The following is a 14,833-nucleotide window of genomic DNA, read 5'->3' as shown; positions in this document are numbered from 1 at the left end:
AGAGAAGACATCCAGCTTAGAAATCAGGTTTCAGATCTTCTCATTAGAATATGATAAAGAACTTGAAGAAATCAAGTCAAACAAATCTAGAATCACTATAGGAGCCAAGTCAAAGGAGCAAAAACGTGTAACTTTCAGCTGGGAAGATGATCAGGGTCTTCTACACTAATTAATAGCACATCAAGGAAATAAATCATCCTGTCATGCCCTCCAAAGGGAGGCCACCAAATAAAGGTCTGGGGTTTCACACTATCATAAATGAGAAACTGCCCGGGGTTTTGGCCCTCACTGTGGTCCCAATGAACCCTCACGGGGTGCTCACTGCATGTCAGCTCTCATTCTCTCCTTACTGACCCATCAGCAGCATTCCACAGATGCCTCCTCCTCCTCCTTGACATACCTCTGCACTGGTTCCAGGGCACCATACTCCCTTGGTGTTCGTTCCTCCTACGTCAGTGGTTTCCCCTCTTAGGAACATGTCTGTGGCTTCTCCTTTTTTCCCCTAGTTTCCTGAGTGTCAAGGGTTCAGGTTTATTTTCTCTTCTCTGTGCTTACTCACCCCCTGCTAATCCAACCATGTCTTGTGGCCTCGGACCATTTATATACTGGCAATTTCTATATCTGGGTTTTAAGTCTCAAGCTCCTGAAATTCAGACTCATATCCAGCCAGCCACCAATATGAAATAGCAACTTGGACGTCTAATAGACATCCCCAAAATGCTGTGTGCATGGTGTGATCCTAATCTCTCTCGTCATATCTGCTCCATGGCAGCTTTCCCAGCTATGTGACAGCAAATTCTTCCTTCCATTCCCTCAGTCCAGATCCTCCATTTCATCTTTCACTCATCTCACTGTTGACACATCATGGCCAAGGAGTACATAGAAAATCCCAGGACTGCTCCACCTACTAAAAATCCCAGGCTGCTCCACCTACTGAAGAGTAGGAACTGGTTTGGCTCTGTGGGTGGAGTCTCACTCCCCCACCACCCAGCTCTTCTCTGGTTGCACCTACACTGTCTTTCTTCTCCTCCAGGAAGCCCACAGGCCAATCCCCACCTCCCACCATCAGCACCCACCATTTCCATTTCCTCTGAATAAAATGAAATATTCTTCCCCTAGGTGTCCACCTAGCTAAACCCTATGCTCCCTTCCAGTGTCTACTTCATGGCGCCTCCCCAGAAAGCCCGCCTGTTCCAGCTCATTTGAATTTACAACATGCTCTCCAAATCCTTCTTGGTCTACATTTTACTTTTCCCCAAGGACCTACCACCTCCTCACTATGTGACTTACCTGTTAGTTTTGTTTATGGATGTTGTATGCAAGAACATAAGACCCACGGTGCAAGCATCTCCACTTCGTTGAAGGATGCACCCAAATGCCTGGAAGAGTGTGAATTATAGAGTACAAAACGGATGAAAATTACTGAATAATCAAGAATTCTGTGAATAAATACCAAAAAGTTAGAAAATATTAAAAGGTTATCAAGAAAGGAATTAAAAGTATAATAGCCTGAAGATGTATACCTGCACGGCCTCTGGGCTAGGTGAGGGCTCCTTCTCCTCCCCCCTTCCCCACGGGGTAATGCTCCATTCTAAAAAAGAGCTCTGAAACCACAACGTTGGCAGATAAATAAATGAACTCAAAACTACATGAAGCATCCATATGTCTGGGCTTATTTTATATATTTCTCTTAGCCTCTTGCTTTTAAAGAGCAACCTTCAGTTATCCATTCCAGAAAACACTGTAGGGAGACTCCTGAAACAAATGAATGAAGAAAATAGGTTTGTAAAATCAGGGAAATTTTGCTTATTTACATTTTCCCAGCTGTTATCACTTTGGCTTCATTCTTCAAATTCAAAAGAGTAATACGTGGAAAACACAACAGATCTATTAGTATTAAGAAAAGTAGAGAGAATGACATATGCACACACATAGACCCAAACCAAAGTTGGACATTCATAACATGAACCACTGCATAGGGCGATTCAGTCTGTAAGCACAGCTTCCTCCATCACAGGAAGGACACAGAAGCTCTTCAGTTGTGGAGGAGATGAACCAGAGGGATGTGGCACTAAGGGAATCAGGGTCATAGAGAGGAGCGTGTCCTTTTTGGTGGCCTGTTGACTTTGGTGGGAATGGGGGGTGGGTAACAGAAGGAAGAAGGGACAGCTATAGAGAGCCTAGAGCAGTGGGGATTGTACTCCTCTGTCAGGACCCTGGGAGGATGCCATCTGCCATAGGTGCCCCCTCAGGAAAGGAAAAGAAAAAAGAAGGAAGCTGAGGGGCAGAGAAACCACAGCAGGAAGTTGAAACCTATTTGATTGACCGTCAATCATGAAATGGCTATGTAAATTCGAATAGATGACAAAAATCTCAGAAACATACATTTAAAAGCTTTCCACAATCCAGAAGACAGGGACTGACAAAGAAGCTAATTTCATCTTTTGAAACACAAAGACAGGAAAAGTTATTAAAATATACTGTGTGATTTTAAAACTGACCACTGTGGTTGCCTGTACTGTGTTCCCTTTAGTAAAGTTTGATCCAGTCCATCTTGAGTAAATAATAGCCATATGGCATCTTTTAAGATTTTCAGTTTCATTTTCTCTAACGTAGAGCAGGAATCTGCAGAATTGGGAAGCAATCCGATTTCAGAATCAGAATGAATTTTTATGTTTTCTTCAATCTTCTAAATCTCTCACTCATACACAGTGGTTTTTTTCCCACTTATTTCTATCAAGTTTTTCAAAACTATTCAATATAATTTTTACAGAAAAAAATTCTTCCTGTGGCTTCATATCTCATCCCTTTAGATGACAATTGATTCTATGCTACAGTTAAAATAATAAGCTCAGCCATGGCACGGTGGTGAAGAAACAAAACCACCTCTTGGTAAGCATACAACTAACTACAGGAAGCAGAAATTCTATAAATTTACAAAGCAGAGAGCATCCAGCTAAGCCCGAAGCAGCCCTAGTCACATGGGCTGATGTCAATATGTCTAAGAAATAGAAAAATAAATAAAATAAAATGAATAAGGAAAAGGAAATCTGGGTTGAATGATAATCCATTAAGAGAACATCTCCTTAACTCCAATCAACTTCTTTTTCTTCCCTTTTTTTTCCCAATTAACTTCTGAAATAATTATTGCCTTAAAGTCTTCCGAGAAGCATAAAACAAGCTGACGTTATCAGCTTGTTATCAAGGGCCCCCCTTCTGTACAGACACGCACAGGAGGGGAGGCCGCAGAGGTAGGGCGGCAGGTGCACCCTCCCACACGTCACACCTGCGCAGACACCTGTTCCTGAGGGCCCTCACCTGGCCTCAGGGCTGCGGCCCATAAGCAGGTGGCCGCTAATGCTCTGCTAGCTCTTCGTAGGGTGCCCTCTGCTCAATCGCCTACACTCAAAACAGCAAGTCGATTGCAAACATTTTTTTTAATTATGAAAGTTAATGCATCAACAAACTAGAAGCAAACCATGAATTTTTCATCTAGTTTGAAAACAGGCGGTCAAAATCTATTTTGCAATTAATATTGTATTTTATTTGACTTGTGATCAATACCTGGAGGGGTTGTGGAGTGTGGAAGGGGAAGCACTTATTTCCATATGCAAGTGTCGGGGCGGTTTCCCCTTTAATGCTCATGCCTATTCTATTCCACTGCTTCTGGAGGCAGAGAGGCAAGGGACAGGCATTAACATAAAATAATTGTATTTTAGGCTTTTAATCACATTTAAAACAATCAGTACACAATTCGGGAGTGCTGGTTCATTGGATGAGATCCAGCCACCAAAGCAAGATTTTAGAACCTCTGTGCTTGTAGAAAGTTCCATTCTTGTCCATATGAGAGTCCCTAGCCCCCTCTCGTGGTGTCCTCGAGGTACTACCACCACTCAGCCCTCCGAGGGTTCTGTTAAGTCGGGATTTTCTATTACCAGAAAGTCATTTGGAAGAAATAATTGAGAATATGTTTTTGTCTCCACAACTGCAATCCATTTTAGACATCCCTAAAGAATTTATGTTTCCATCAATTTTAATAAAATCAATTATTTTCCCTTAAAATCCAAATCTCTAATCCATTTGACCAGTGTAGGCGTTTCATTGAAGATTTCTTAAAATCGTGTTTACCTTGAGCAAACCTTGAAACAAAAGCAGAAGTAGGTCAATGACCATCTGAAAATTTTGAACTGAAGAGGCTGACATGGTGAGACAAGGAGCCCTGCTTCGCTGGTTCCTGCCTGGTCAAGCAGAAGATTACATAAGTCCCCCGTAAGCACTTACAGAGACAAAGGGCATAGAAAATCCACACTTCACATGTCACATTAGGGAGGGCATGAGGGCGAGTTTTAACCAGACCCGAGGCCCCGTGCGGCCCTCATTCTCCCGCTTGCCAGTGCTGCGTGGTGATTGACAATGTGGACAATGTCTTGGACATTACCTTAGAGGTGCACACACACAGCACACGGTGCTGAAAGAGAACTCATGAGACATCTGGAATGCTGGATCACACCAGTGTTGTCCAGGTGCATGAGGTATCCAAGGGGAGACCAGGAGGCAGTGAGATTGCATCTGTAGCTAACTGAATTTCAAACAGTTGTGCCGTTTTTTGTTTTTTTTTTTAAGATTTTATCTATTTATATGAGAAAGAAAAAGAGTGAACACAAGCAGGGAGAGGGGCAGAGGGAGAGGGAGAAGCAGGCTCCCCACTGAGCAGGGAGTCCAATGGGGGATGGGGGGAGCTCTATCCCACGACCCTGGGATCATGACCCTGCAGAAGGCAGTCACTTAATGTACTGAGCCACCCAGGTGGCTCAGGTGGTGCCATTCTTAATAGAAGTTTCTCTGCATAATAATAGATGTGTTATAAATAAAGATTTATTTATTTTATATATAGAGAGAGTGTGTGCTCAGGTAGGGGGAGGGACAGAGGCAGAGGGAGAGAGAATCTCAAGCAGACTCCCCGCTGAGTGTGGAACCTGCTGTGGGGCTTGATTTCATGACACTGAGACCATGACCTGAGCCGAATCAAGAGTCAGAGGAGTGGGACGACTGGGTGGCTCAGTGGATGAGTGCCTGCAAGTCTGCCTTTGGCTCAGGTCGTGATCCCAGGGTCCTGGAATCAAGTCCTGCATTGGGATCCCTCGCAGAGAGCCTGCTTCTCCCTCTTCCTGTGTTTCTGCCTCTCTCTATGTCTCTCATGAATAAATAAATCAGAAAAAAAAAAAGAGAGAGGAGTAACCAACCTAGCCACCCAGGTACCCCATAATAGGTTCAATTTAGAACAATACTGTCAAAATAGAGCTCTGAAATCATCTTAAAGGATTTTTAATAAAGCAATTTATATGGTTTTTAACTTATTATCTGAAGAAATCACCATGTTAACTTTATATATATCAGCTTTATATATATATATATATATACACACACAGGAATATATACTTGTATCTATATATATAAAACAGGAATAAATACATTTGTATCTATATCTATAGATATAGCTTATATAGAGAGAGAGGGAGAGAGACTTTATATATAAAGATAAACTTTATATATAGAGAGAGTCAAGTGGCCCTTCAATTTTGCATATAGAAAAGAAGATGAGCTCCCTTCATTTCTTCATGAATCACCTCTACATAACCATATTTTAAAAGCAAAAATAAATTTACTTTGGAATAAGACATTATAAGAAAAGTAGAATGTAGGTTCTTCGTCGAAACATATTCACAAAAAACTCACTCACAGTGTAATTGAATTTAACTCATGCCAAATCCAGAAATGAGTTCAAACCAGAATAACACGCAGTGAGAAAATCAACACGTTCTTCCAGAAGACAAATGATATTTACAATGAAGACACCTAATTTTGGATTCCGGTTACTCCATTTATGAGCTTGGTGATCTTGGTCAAGTCAATTAACCTCAGAGCCCCTCAGTGTCCTCATCACTGAGGCAGAGATTAACTTCTCTGACAATCGTCGTGATGAGCAAGTGAGACATGATGTGGGACAAAGTCTGGGACCCTGAACAGCAAGGAAACTTGCCACCTTAGAATCAATACGGGGTACCGGGACAATGCTCAGAAAAAGGATTCAGGATGACAAGGACATGACAGTTCCCAAGACCTAGGGGATGAGTTTCCCTGATTGCCTATCAAACCTTCAGCTGGTAATGAAAGCACACTTTTGGATAACGCAGTTATTGTGAAGAGAGAGTACCTACAAGACAAAGCAAAGCTCATCTGCGGATGTAAGGTGCCTTTGGGATAAAGTGTATGAATCAGGCAAGGTCCAAAAATATGGAGACGTTCTGAAGCCAAATTGGCCTCCTGTCCCTAGGCCAGGAGTTGACTTCATCGACAATGCGCCACCTGTTTGCAGATCCAAGCTCACCTGATTCCTGGCAGGCTCAGGAACCGTGACCTTGAAAATCTCATCTCCTAGGACCTTTCCTCTAAACAAGGCAGCGGTTATTTGCTGTTTCTCCTACGAGGTAAATAAAAACGGGCTTCTCTCTATCACGGTTTCCTTGAAAACACTCTGGAAAGAGGTCTGTCCGAGTTTGGAGGCTGCAGGGTTGGGGCGGCCTCCCTGGTGGGCTCCTCGGTTGCAACAGAAATAGAAGCTCCCTGCTTTAAGCAGAAAAAGAAACAGAATAATGAAAAGGATCGGGAACGCTCACACACTCACAAGAAGGCGGCTGTGCTGGAGCTAAAAGCCAAGTTCCTGCCATGGGCACATGGGGGTGGACGGGGGCGGGGGGGGGGGGGGTAGAGCTGTGTCCAGAGCAGCCAGGGAGACCGCTCTGCACCACCTACACCACCAGCAGCACTGAATGGTGCCAGCAGCCCTGGGGGTGGTCCCGGGGGCAGCAGGTGCCAGTGGAAGAGGTTTGGTGGGGGCGAGACCTGCGGAACAGGAAGGCCCTGGGAGCGGAGGAGGCAGGGGGGACCTCAGGCCTGACTAGGTGTCTGGGTGGGGGAAACGGGGAGCACGGCCTGGGCAGGAAGAGCCGCTGACCGCGGGGTCGCCTGGGCAAAGCGCGCGCCACAGAAGCCCCCGTGGGCACGGAGAAGCAGGCGGCACACCCCACGCCCAGGCATTGGCTAAGCCGTGGGGGACCGGCGCGCCCGCCCCGGGGTCCCGGGGACCATCCGGCCCAGCTGCTCCGGGAGGCTCCGGCCCACGGCAGGCCCGCGACAGGTTCCCCCTGCGGGATCCGAGCAGCATCGGCCGGGACCCGGGACCCGCCGCGGCAGCCGAGGGCTGGGCGCCCTTCACGCCCGACGGGAGCCGACGCCTGGGGCTGCGGAGCCGGGAGCCCAGGCCCGGGAGCGGCCACGCGCAGCGCCGGTGTCCGGGCGGAGGTCGACCTGCGCGCTCGCAGACAGCGCGAGGAGGGCAGTTTCTGCACGTTCGGGCCCCGCGTTTTGGGAGCCCCGCCGCCCCTCCCCAGGAGCCGGTAGTTCTGCCCCCACAGGGGCTACGCTGGAGCCGAGACACGCGGCTGCCATCAGGGCACCAGGAAGCGCCGACCGCGGCCCTGAGCCCTTCCCCCGTCGGGCCACAGGCGCCAGCAGGGATCTAACGGCTGGTTGGGGCCAAGGGGGAGCCGCGGGCGGGGAGCTGCGGGGCGGGGAGCTGCGGGGCGGGGGGAGCTGCGGGGCGGGGGGAGCTGCGGGGCGGGGAGCTGCGGGGCGGGGGGAGCTGCGGGGCGGGGAGCTGCGGAGGAGCTGCGGGAGAGCTGCGGGGCGGAGCTGCGGGGCGGGAGCTGCGGGAGAGCTGCGGGGCGGGAGCTGCGGGAGAGCTGCGGGGCGGAGCTGCGGGGCGGGGAGCTGCGGGGTGGAGCTGCGGGGCGGGAGCTGCTGCGGGGCGGGGAGCTGCGGGGCGAGCGGCCAGCGCGGCTCCGGGAGGTTGCTTGGGGAGCAGGGGGCTCGGCGGGGCCGCCCTCGCCCCCTTCCGTCGCGGGCCCGGGGCAAGGCTGCGCGGCCTGATTCCTTGCCGGCGCCCCCGAGGGCAGCCTCCTGCGGTCTCACTCGGGCTGTCGGCAGAATCCGGTTCCCTGCGGTTTCAGGACTTCCCTGCGGCTTCCTAGGTGGCTCCCGGCGGAGGTCATCCTCAGCTTGGAGACACTGCCCACCCTCGTTCCCTGGCACGGGGTTCGGGGTCGTAGGACGCGGCGGGGCTCGCCGCCCCCCCTCCCGCCGTGCCCCGCTGCCCCTGCCCCCTGCCCTCCCCCGGCGATGCCCCCCTGCCCGTCCTGCCCCCTCCCCCCTCCACTTCTCCTCCTGAGGCCTCCCGCCAGCACCCTGGGCCCCCCCGCAGGGATAGCTGCCCCTTCTGAAGGTCAGCTGATTTTTTCAACCGGAGTTTTGTGTGCCCAGGACCGTGGAAACAGCATCTAGATCCGTGTGCGATTGAATAACCGGGGCACGGGAGGGGGCCTCCTCCGAAGCGCGCCGGCCCCGAGGCCACGGGCCCCGTCATCATGCTGGCCCGAGAGGTGCCCATTGCCTCCGTGCGTGGCCCCGCTCGCTCTCTTTCACAGACACCCCAAATTTAAAGCAAGAGTCACATAGAACACGCTTTAATTTTCCCCGTCTTAGCCATGCTCGTTTACACACGTATAGTGTGTAATAAATACCTACCGGACACGGAGACGATCCGTATACATCTTACACGAACACGGGTAGAGGTCAACCCGCATATCCGCAGAAATGCGGTGCTTCGGGTCGGGTCCTGGACTCGGTGCAGGGCCCGCTCGCAAAGCCGCATCCACACGTCCGTGCACCGCATCCCCGACACGTGCCGCCCACGGCCTCGGGCTCCGCGCTCCCTGGAGGCACCGTGCAGGGCGGCGGCGGCGGCGGCGGACTCCCAAGTCCGAAAAGCTCTTGTGCAACGTGCAGCCTAATCGCTAAGCTGCGCCCGAGGACCATCCCCGCCCGTACAGGGCCCTCGGGGGTTGGGAAAGGAGCTGACGTTTGGGGGCACCTGGGACTTTGGTGATCTGCCTTGTTCCATCCCGGAGGGACCGCGTCTCCGCATCTGAGCATCAGGCTCCTGCATCTCTTCAGTGAGAGCAGCACCTGCGAGGTAGCGGCTCCGTCCCCGTGGGAAACCGCGGCCGTGGCGGTGTCCCTGGACGGCGTCTGTGCCCGCACCCCTCCCCGTGCGGAGCGGTGCTCTCGTGGGAGCTCTGGTTGCCCCCAAGATACTTTGGCGGAGTCCAGACACAGAGAACTTTCCTGTCACTCGCATGTCCTCGGAAGTCCCAGGAGTTCTCCTGGGGGGGGAGATAAATGCACTGCGACCCAGATCGCTCCATGCATCAAAAGCTTTTAATCTTTGTTGTTCTGTTTTTTTGTTTTTGTTTTCCTTTTCCCCTAGCAGACTCCCTTGCATCTCCTCAGTTTGACAGCCACTCAGCCTCAAAGGAAGATGGAAAGATGTGGCTCAAAGAACTTCCAGTAAGTGAATAAAAACGGGCAAGCACAGATGTGGGTTTGTCAGCTTTTGAAGCCATCTCATCACTGCTTTCAAAGTGAATATGTTTTGTGATGTTTCTATGGGCCGTTCGAGATAGCACGTTACCCCTGGAAATCACTTTAATCAAATTACTCCCTTTTTAATACTGGGTTTTTTCTTGTTACAACGGGCACATAATTTTCGGCAGTTGGGCAGAAAAATAATTGAGCATAATTGTATTTCAAAGGCCTATTGATCAGTTCTGGGAAAGATGGAAGAGCCACATGCCTCCCCAGTTCTCTCTCCTAGAACTGGAAATCCCTGGGCGTGAGACAACCAACAGGTACAAGAAGACAGCTGAAGGCAGGGTAAAGAAAGCAGAATGGGTAGGGAGCTGGGGATGTGAGGAAGGAGGGGGACGTAAGTTCCCCGTGTCTCCTGTTGGCTCCCCTACATCGCACCCAAGGGGAAGAGGCCACTAATATGCCTTGATTACTTTGTCATTACTAGGACTGATTACAGGTGCTTAGTTGACAAATGTGCAAACAGTTGGGACTAGACCTTACAGAAGTCTCACATAATTCATTTTTGAAAAGTGCAAAAGCCACCTGCATGCACACACACACCTATTCTATCTAAGTTATATAGAAAACCAAAACTCACATTTTGATTAAGGATTTCATAAAATCCTGAAGCTAGAGGGGACAATGAACCTCCAGCCATCAACTGGCCATGTTCCCTTCAATCAGACAGGGTGATGTCAAACGTTTCAGCTTGTCACCTTCTCTGACATCTGCTGAGGGTACAGTGATGGCCTACTTCTGCGACGCTATTAAAAACTCCCCTTAGACTCTAATAAGACTGTTTCTTCCTTGGAAGTTCTCGGTCTTTGAAATAGCTGCTAGCTTTTCATAGAGGAGAAGGGAGGGTGTTGGAGGGGAGGGAGCAATATCTCCTCCTGGGCACATGTCACTAGGGATTAACTATTGGCCTCAAAACTGTCTGAGGCTGTGCCCCAGATTAATTGTAAAACATATTATAGGAACAACTTCTGGACTCATTAGTACACAATTATCCGTGTGAAATTGCATAAAGTTATGGGGTGGAAAGGGGTTGGGGGTCACATGTCAGGAAGTGCAGCTACTCAATAACTGGGAGGCTTTTCGAGGTAACCAGGTCCTGCTGGTGGCCCAGGCAAGCAGCTCCAAGCACTGCGGGAGAATCACAGAACAGGTGAATACCATCGCAACGGGCCCATTATGCACACGTTTATTTATATACATGTAAACATCTTAAACAATAGAACTTAAAGATGATTTCACAATCTGAGATCTGAAGTAGTCCACCAGAACAAAGAAAAAATAAATCACTTTCCAGGTATGGTTATTACATTGCAACTATTTCTTAAATTTCTATATATGAGCTTGTTTTTGTTTCTTTTTTGTTTCTATTTGTGACAACTGCTTTGAGCAATTTGCCTGATTCTGTCCCTACTTGTCTGATTTGAATTCTCTCCTTCTTTCTCTCTCTCTCTCTCTCTCTCTTTTTAAGATTTTGTTTATTTATGAGAGACAAAGGCAGAGGGAGAAGCAGACTCCCTGTGGGAAGCCCGATGAAGGACTCCATCCCAGGAACCCGAGGACCACGACCTGAGCCGAAGGCAGACGCTCAACCACTGAGTCACCCAGGTGCTCCTCTCTCTTTTTTTTTTTAAATGAAAATCAAACATCATGTGTTCAAAACCTTGGCTACTCCCTCTTCAGGTCCTTCACTCTTGATCTGTCTGCCTTGGCTTATTTCTCCTGATAGGCAACCAGCTTCTAGGACTTCTCTGTCCCAACTGCTACAATTTGTCACTGTTTCCATTGATCTGAATACTCTATGCAGCTGTTAAAATTAGTTTGCAGGTTTACGCCTCTTATTTCACTGAATTTCACAACTTAAACACATCATACAGATCTGACACGATACTGATGTTACAAATGGGGAAACCAAGGAAACCTAGAAAGACGAGGTGACTGAGCACAATCTTAACTCGAACTAGCAGCCCGGGCTGTGACAGCCCTTCCGTGGGCTCCCAGCTGCCATCGGATGTTACAGGGGACTGGCTATTGGCCTCAAAATTGCATCTGAAGCTGTATATAAAATTAATTGCAAAATGTACTAAAGGAACTATTTCTTGGCGCATTAGTGCACAACTACCCGTGTGACATTGCACAGTTATGAGGCCATTTCTAAAGTGTCTTCCTTCTCTAGGTAGACTGTATCTGATCTAACAGTCATTCACTGTATTTTAGAAAGTGTTGAGTGGTTACTGTATCCTAGGCAGTGAAGTAGATGCTGGCATAGCATGGTGTGCAAATGTACCCGGTTCTTGCCTTCACAGAACTCACAGTTAGAGGTCATCAAATCATTCCACAAACATATTTATCATGACAAACATGAAGTGCTGTGCAAGTAAATATGGGATGTGCTGGGAAGGTAAAATTGGGAGCCGGTTCTAGTCTGCTGGTCAGGGAAGAATTATCTGAGGCCGGCATACATGATCTGAAATGTGATGAGAAGGAGCTGATGGGGACGGGCAGGAGGAGGATGTCAGCTGGAGCACTGGTCCTGAGAGAGGGAGTCGGTGGGACCACCCTCGGGACTGGAAAGGAGGTGGGATGGGCTGGAAAAAAGTGAGGGGGGGAGAGAAGGTGGGGGCGGGGTGTTTTTGCAGGTTGCAGGGACAGGCAGGGGGGTTCTGGTGGTCTTTATACCAGGAGCCCTGGAAAGCTGAGGAAGGAAGGAAGGAAGGAAGGAAGGAAGGAAGGAAGGAAGGAAGGAAGGAAAAAGAAAAGAAAAAAGGCATATGCCTTCACCAAAAAAATTATTATTCTGGCTGCATTTTGGAAAGGATACTACTCAGTGTCGAGGGTGGAGGATGGTATATTGAGGTGTATCTAAGCTACCACAGTGATCTTGAAAAACCTAAGTGGTCACAAAATATACTCTGAAGATGCTACGTAGCCAGAGATTCAGATCCATTCACAGTGTCTTAAAGGTGAGACGTTTAAGGACTCTCTGGAGCTCCGGGTGTGAGGGAGCCTCCCTCCTCCCACAGGCCCCATTGTGTCAACAAGCACAGTCCTTCCTTTCTTTTTTTTTGGTGGTTATTCCTTTGCTCCTTGTCACTTTAAAGAAAACACTGTGGTCCCTCTAGTATCTTTTTTAAATAGATATCTATAATTTTTCATTACAGTATACGTTGCTATAAAGGATATAATCCAGGGATAAAGTATATTGAGACAATGGAAAATAAAATTGTTATGTAATCCTCTGCAAGTATTCAATAAGATATAAGTGTTTTTTAAAGATTTTATTTATTTATTCATGAGAGAGTCAGAGAGAGAGGCAGAGACACAAACTGAGAGAGAAGCAGGCTCCCAGTAAGAAGCCCAATGTGGGACTCGATCCCAGGACCCCGGGATCACACCCTGAGCCAAAGGCAGACGTTCAACCACTGAGCCACCCAGGCGTACCTAAAATCTAAATATTATGGCAATCTGATATTCATCGTAAGCCATTTAAAATGCTCCAGAACAAGCTCTTCTTTAAAAGCCAACGACTTTACATTGACCAGTTTCTTCTTGAATCTGTATGTCCTTCCTGCTTCTGCTGGAGAACATCTGGAAGCATGGTTTATTGAATGTCCTGCCATATGTCTGTGCCACAAAACTGAGCATGTACATTTAATTTGCACTTCTCTGTGTTCAAAAGGCATTAGGGTAAACATTTATTTTTGACTACCTGACTATTGCAATTATTATTAGCAAAAGCATTTTGAGAAACAAATTACTATATGTTTTATGAAATATTAGGCATGAAAAGCAAATTCATGGGACATGAATCTCATGAGAGAGGGGGAGAGAGAAAGAGAGAGAGAGAGAGAGATGATGTTTTCTTTCATTTCCAAATACTTTATATTTGTGTGTGTTAGCACCACGTCTTGCTACAATGAAGTAGGGTGGGGCACAATTTTATTTCTATTTTACTGTTTTTACAAATGTAAGTGCTTAAAAACCTGGCTCAGAGAGACAGGAATGGAAATGAAATTTGTTTTACCAATGCCATTTATTTCTTCAAGCCCCTTTCAAGCTATATTCAAATATCACAGAGTGATCTAGAAAATGAAATGATTTTTAATACTCCACCCAGTGACAACTTGATTAACTTTTGTCTAAAAGGAACTTCAAAGACTTAATAATGGGCAAAGAGATTGTGTTCTTTCAATTAAATGTTGGGACATCTCACAGACCTTTGAGGCTATCTGATCCTCTAGCTTTCTCTGTTTTTTCTTTTTTCCTTTTTTTTTTTTTTTTTTGGCTGAGCTATTTTATGCCTGTTTAAGATGCAGAAAACTGAAGGTAATGATAATTCTTTTTCATAGATATTCAAATGCATTTTATTAGGTGGAAATTCAATTAATTTCTACCTTTAAGAAAGATGTTGCCAACATTGCATTTTGTGCAAATTCATGTCCGCACTCCTGATGGTTTGTGCGTGTCTGCCTTTGGATTATTGTTTGAAATGGCTTTCCTATCTACTGGTCCCACCAGTAACCAACGAGCTAAATAAAATCTTTGCATGTGTTTATTTTAGGTCTGTAGGAGAGTCACAGCAACATTGTGACACTGCTGTCGGGGGTCGTGTAGATCAACCTCATCGCTGCAAGTGGACCCTGTGGGAGAGAGCCAACTGGCCAGGTCAACGTAGGCCTTGGCTTTTATTATTCACTTGTGCTCTATTGACCCAACACAAGTCTGTCTCCAAACTGTTCCCAAGAACAGGCTGCACTGGACTTGCTGAAAAAGGATATGCTGCTGCAATTTATGGGCAATTTTACATGATCATAGATGTAGAACAAATATTTATTCCACAGTCTCTTCCAAGGGAAAAATATGTCTTCTTCAGACACTTGTTTATTTCAAACTTGAAGTATTCTCCTGTTACATTCCGTCCTGCCCACGTCTATTCATACAGAAAATAAGCACAACACTTGCCCATGTGGAGCTATCCTGCCTTCCTAAGACTTGGCCCTTCAGGCTAACCATCCAGTATACTTTCAAATGTTATTTTTATGACCCAGAATTTAGTGTCATCCTTATCACCGCTCTTTCCAATGGCCTCAGCTTATCTCGCTCTGCCTTATAGTGCAGGGGTCCTGCTCCATGTGATAAGAAGTATATCAGCATTTTATTCTTCTTCCCAGATTCCATTTTTCCATTAATCTAATCCAAGATTATCTTGCAGTCATAGTAGGCTGTCGCCATGCACAGAGGTCACTTGTAACCCAACGCATGCGACAGGCACTGTCTCGCACTCACAGTT

The 14,833-nt window shown here is 47.4% G+C and overlaps 2 long non-coding RNA genes across 15 annotated transcripts in view; one reads left to right on the top strand and one right to left on the bottom strand.

The window, feature by feature from the left end:
• Positions 1-230: 230 nt before the first annotated feature.
• Positions 231-1,734, bottom strand: LOC144323194 (uncharacterized). The gene is made up of 3 exons (XR_013388671.1): positions 1,524-1,734; positions 1,291-1,379; positions 231-510 (listed from the first exon to the last, which is right to left on the bottom strand). It is a non-coding gene; the product is annotated as an uncharacterized LOC144323194 (long non-coding RNA).
• Positions 1,735-7,378: 5,644 nt separating this feature from the next.
• LOC144304146 (uncharacterized) overlaps positions 7,379-14,833 on the top strand; it is a 24,551-nt gene continuing 17,096 nt past the window's right edge. For 3 of the 14 annotated variants that reach the window (XR_013371221.1, XR_013371212.1, XR_013371124.1), the window contains exons 1-3: positions 7,943-9,465; positions 11,015-11,151; positions 14,105-14,214. This is a non-coding gene — a long non-coding RNA (uncharacterized LOC144304146). Of the gene's footprint in view, positions 7,590-7,931; positions 9,466-11,014; positions 11,152-14,104; positions 14,215-14,833 lie in introns of those variants that run through there. The other 11 variants (XR_013371386.1, XR_013371161.1, XR_013371147.1 and 8 more) reach the window with 11 other exon arrangements.

Source organism: Canis aureus, chromosome 1 (genome assembly GCF_053574225.1).
Source record: "Canis aureus isolate CA01 chromosome 1, VMU_Caureus_v.1.0, whole genome shotgun sequence".
In the NCBI taxonomy this organism is placed as follows: domain Eukaryota; kingdom Metazoa; phylum Chordata; class Mammalia; order Carnivora; family Canidae; genus Canis; species Canis aureus.
This window is presented reverse-complemented; position numbering and strand designations above follow the sequence as displayed.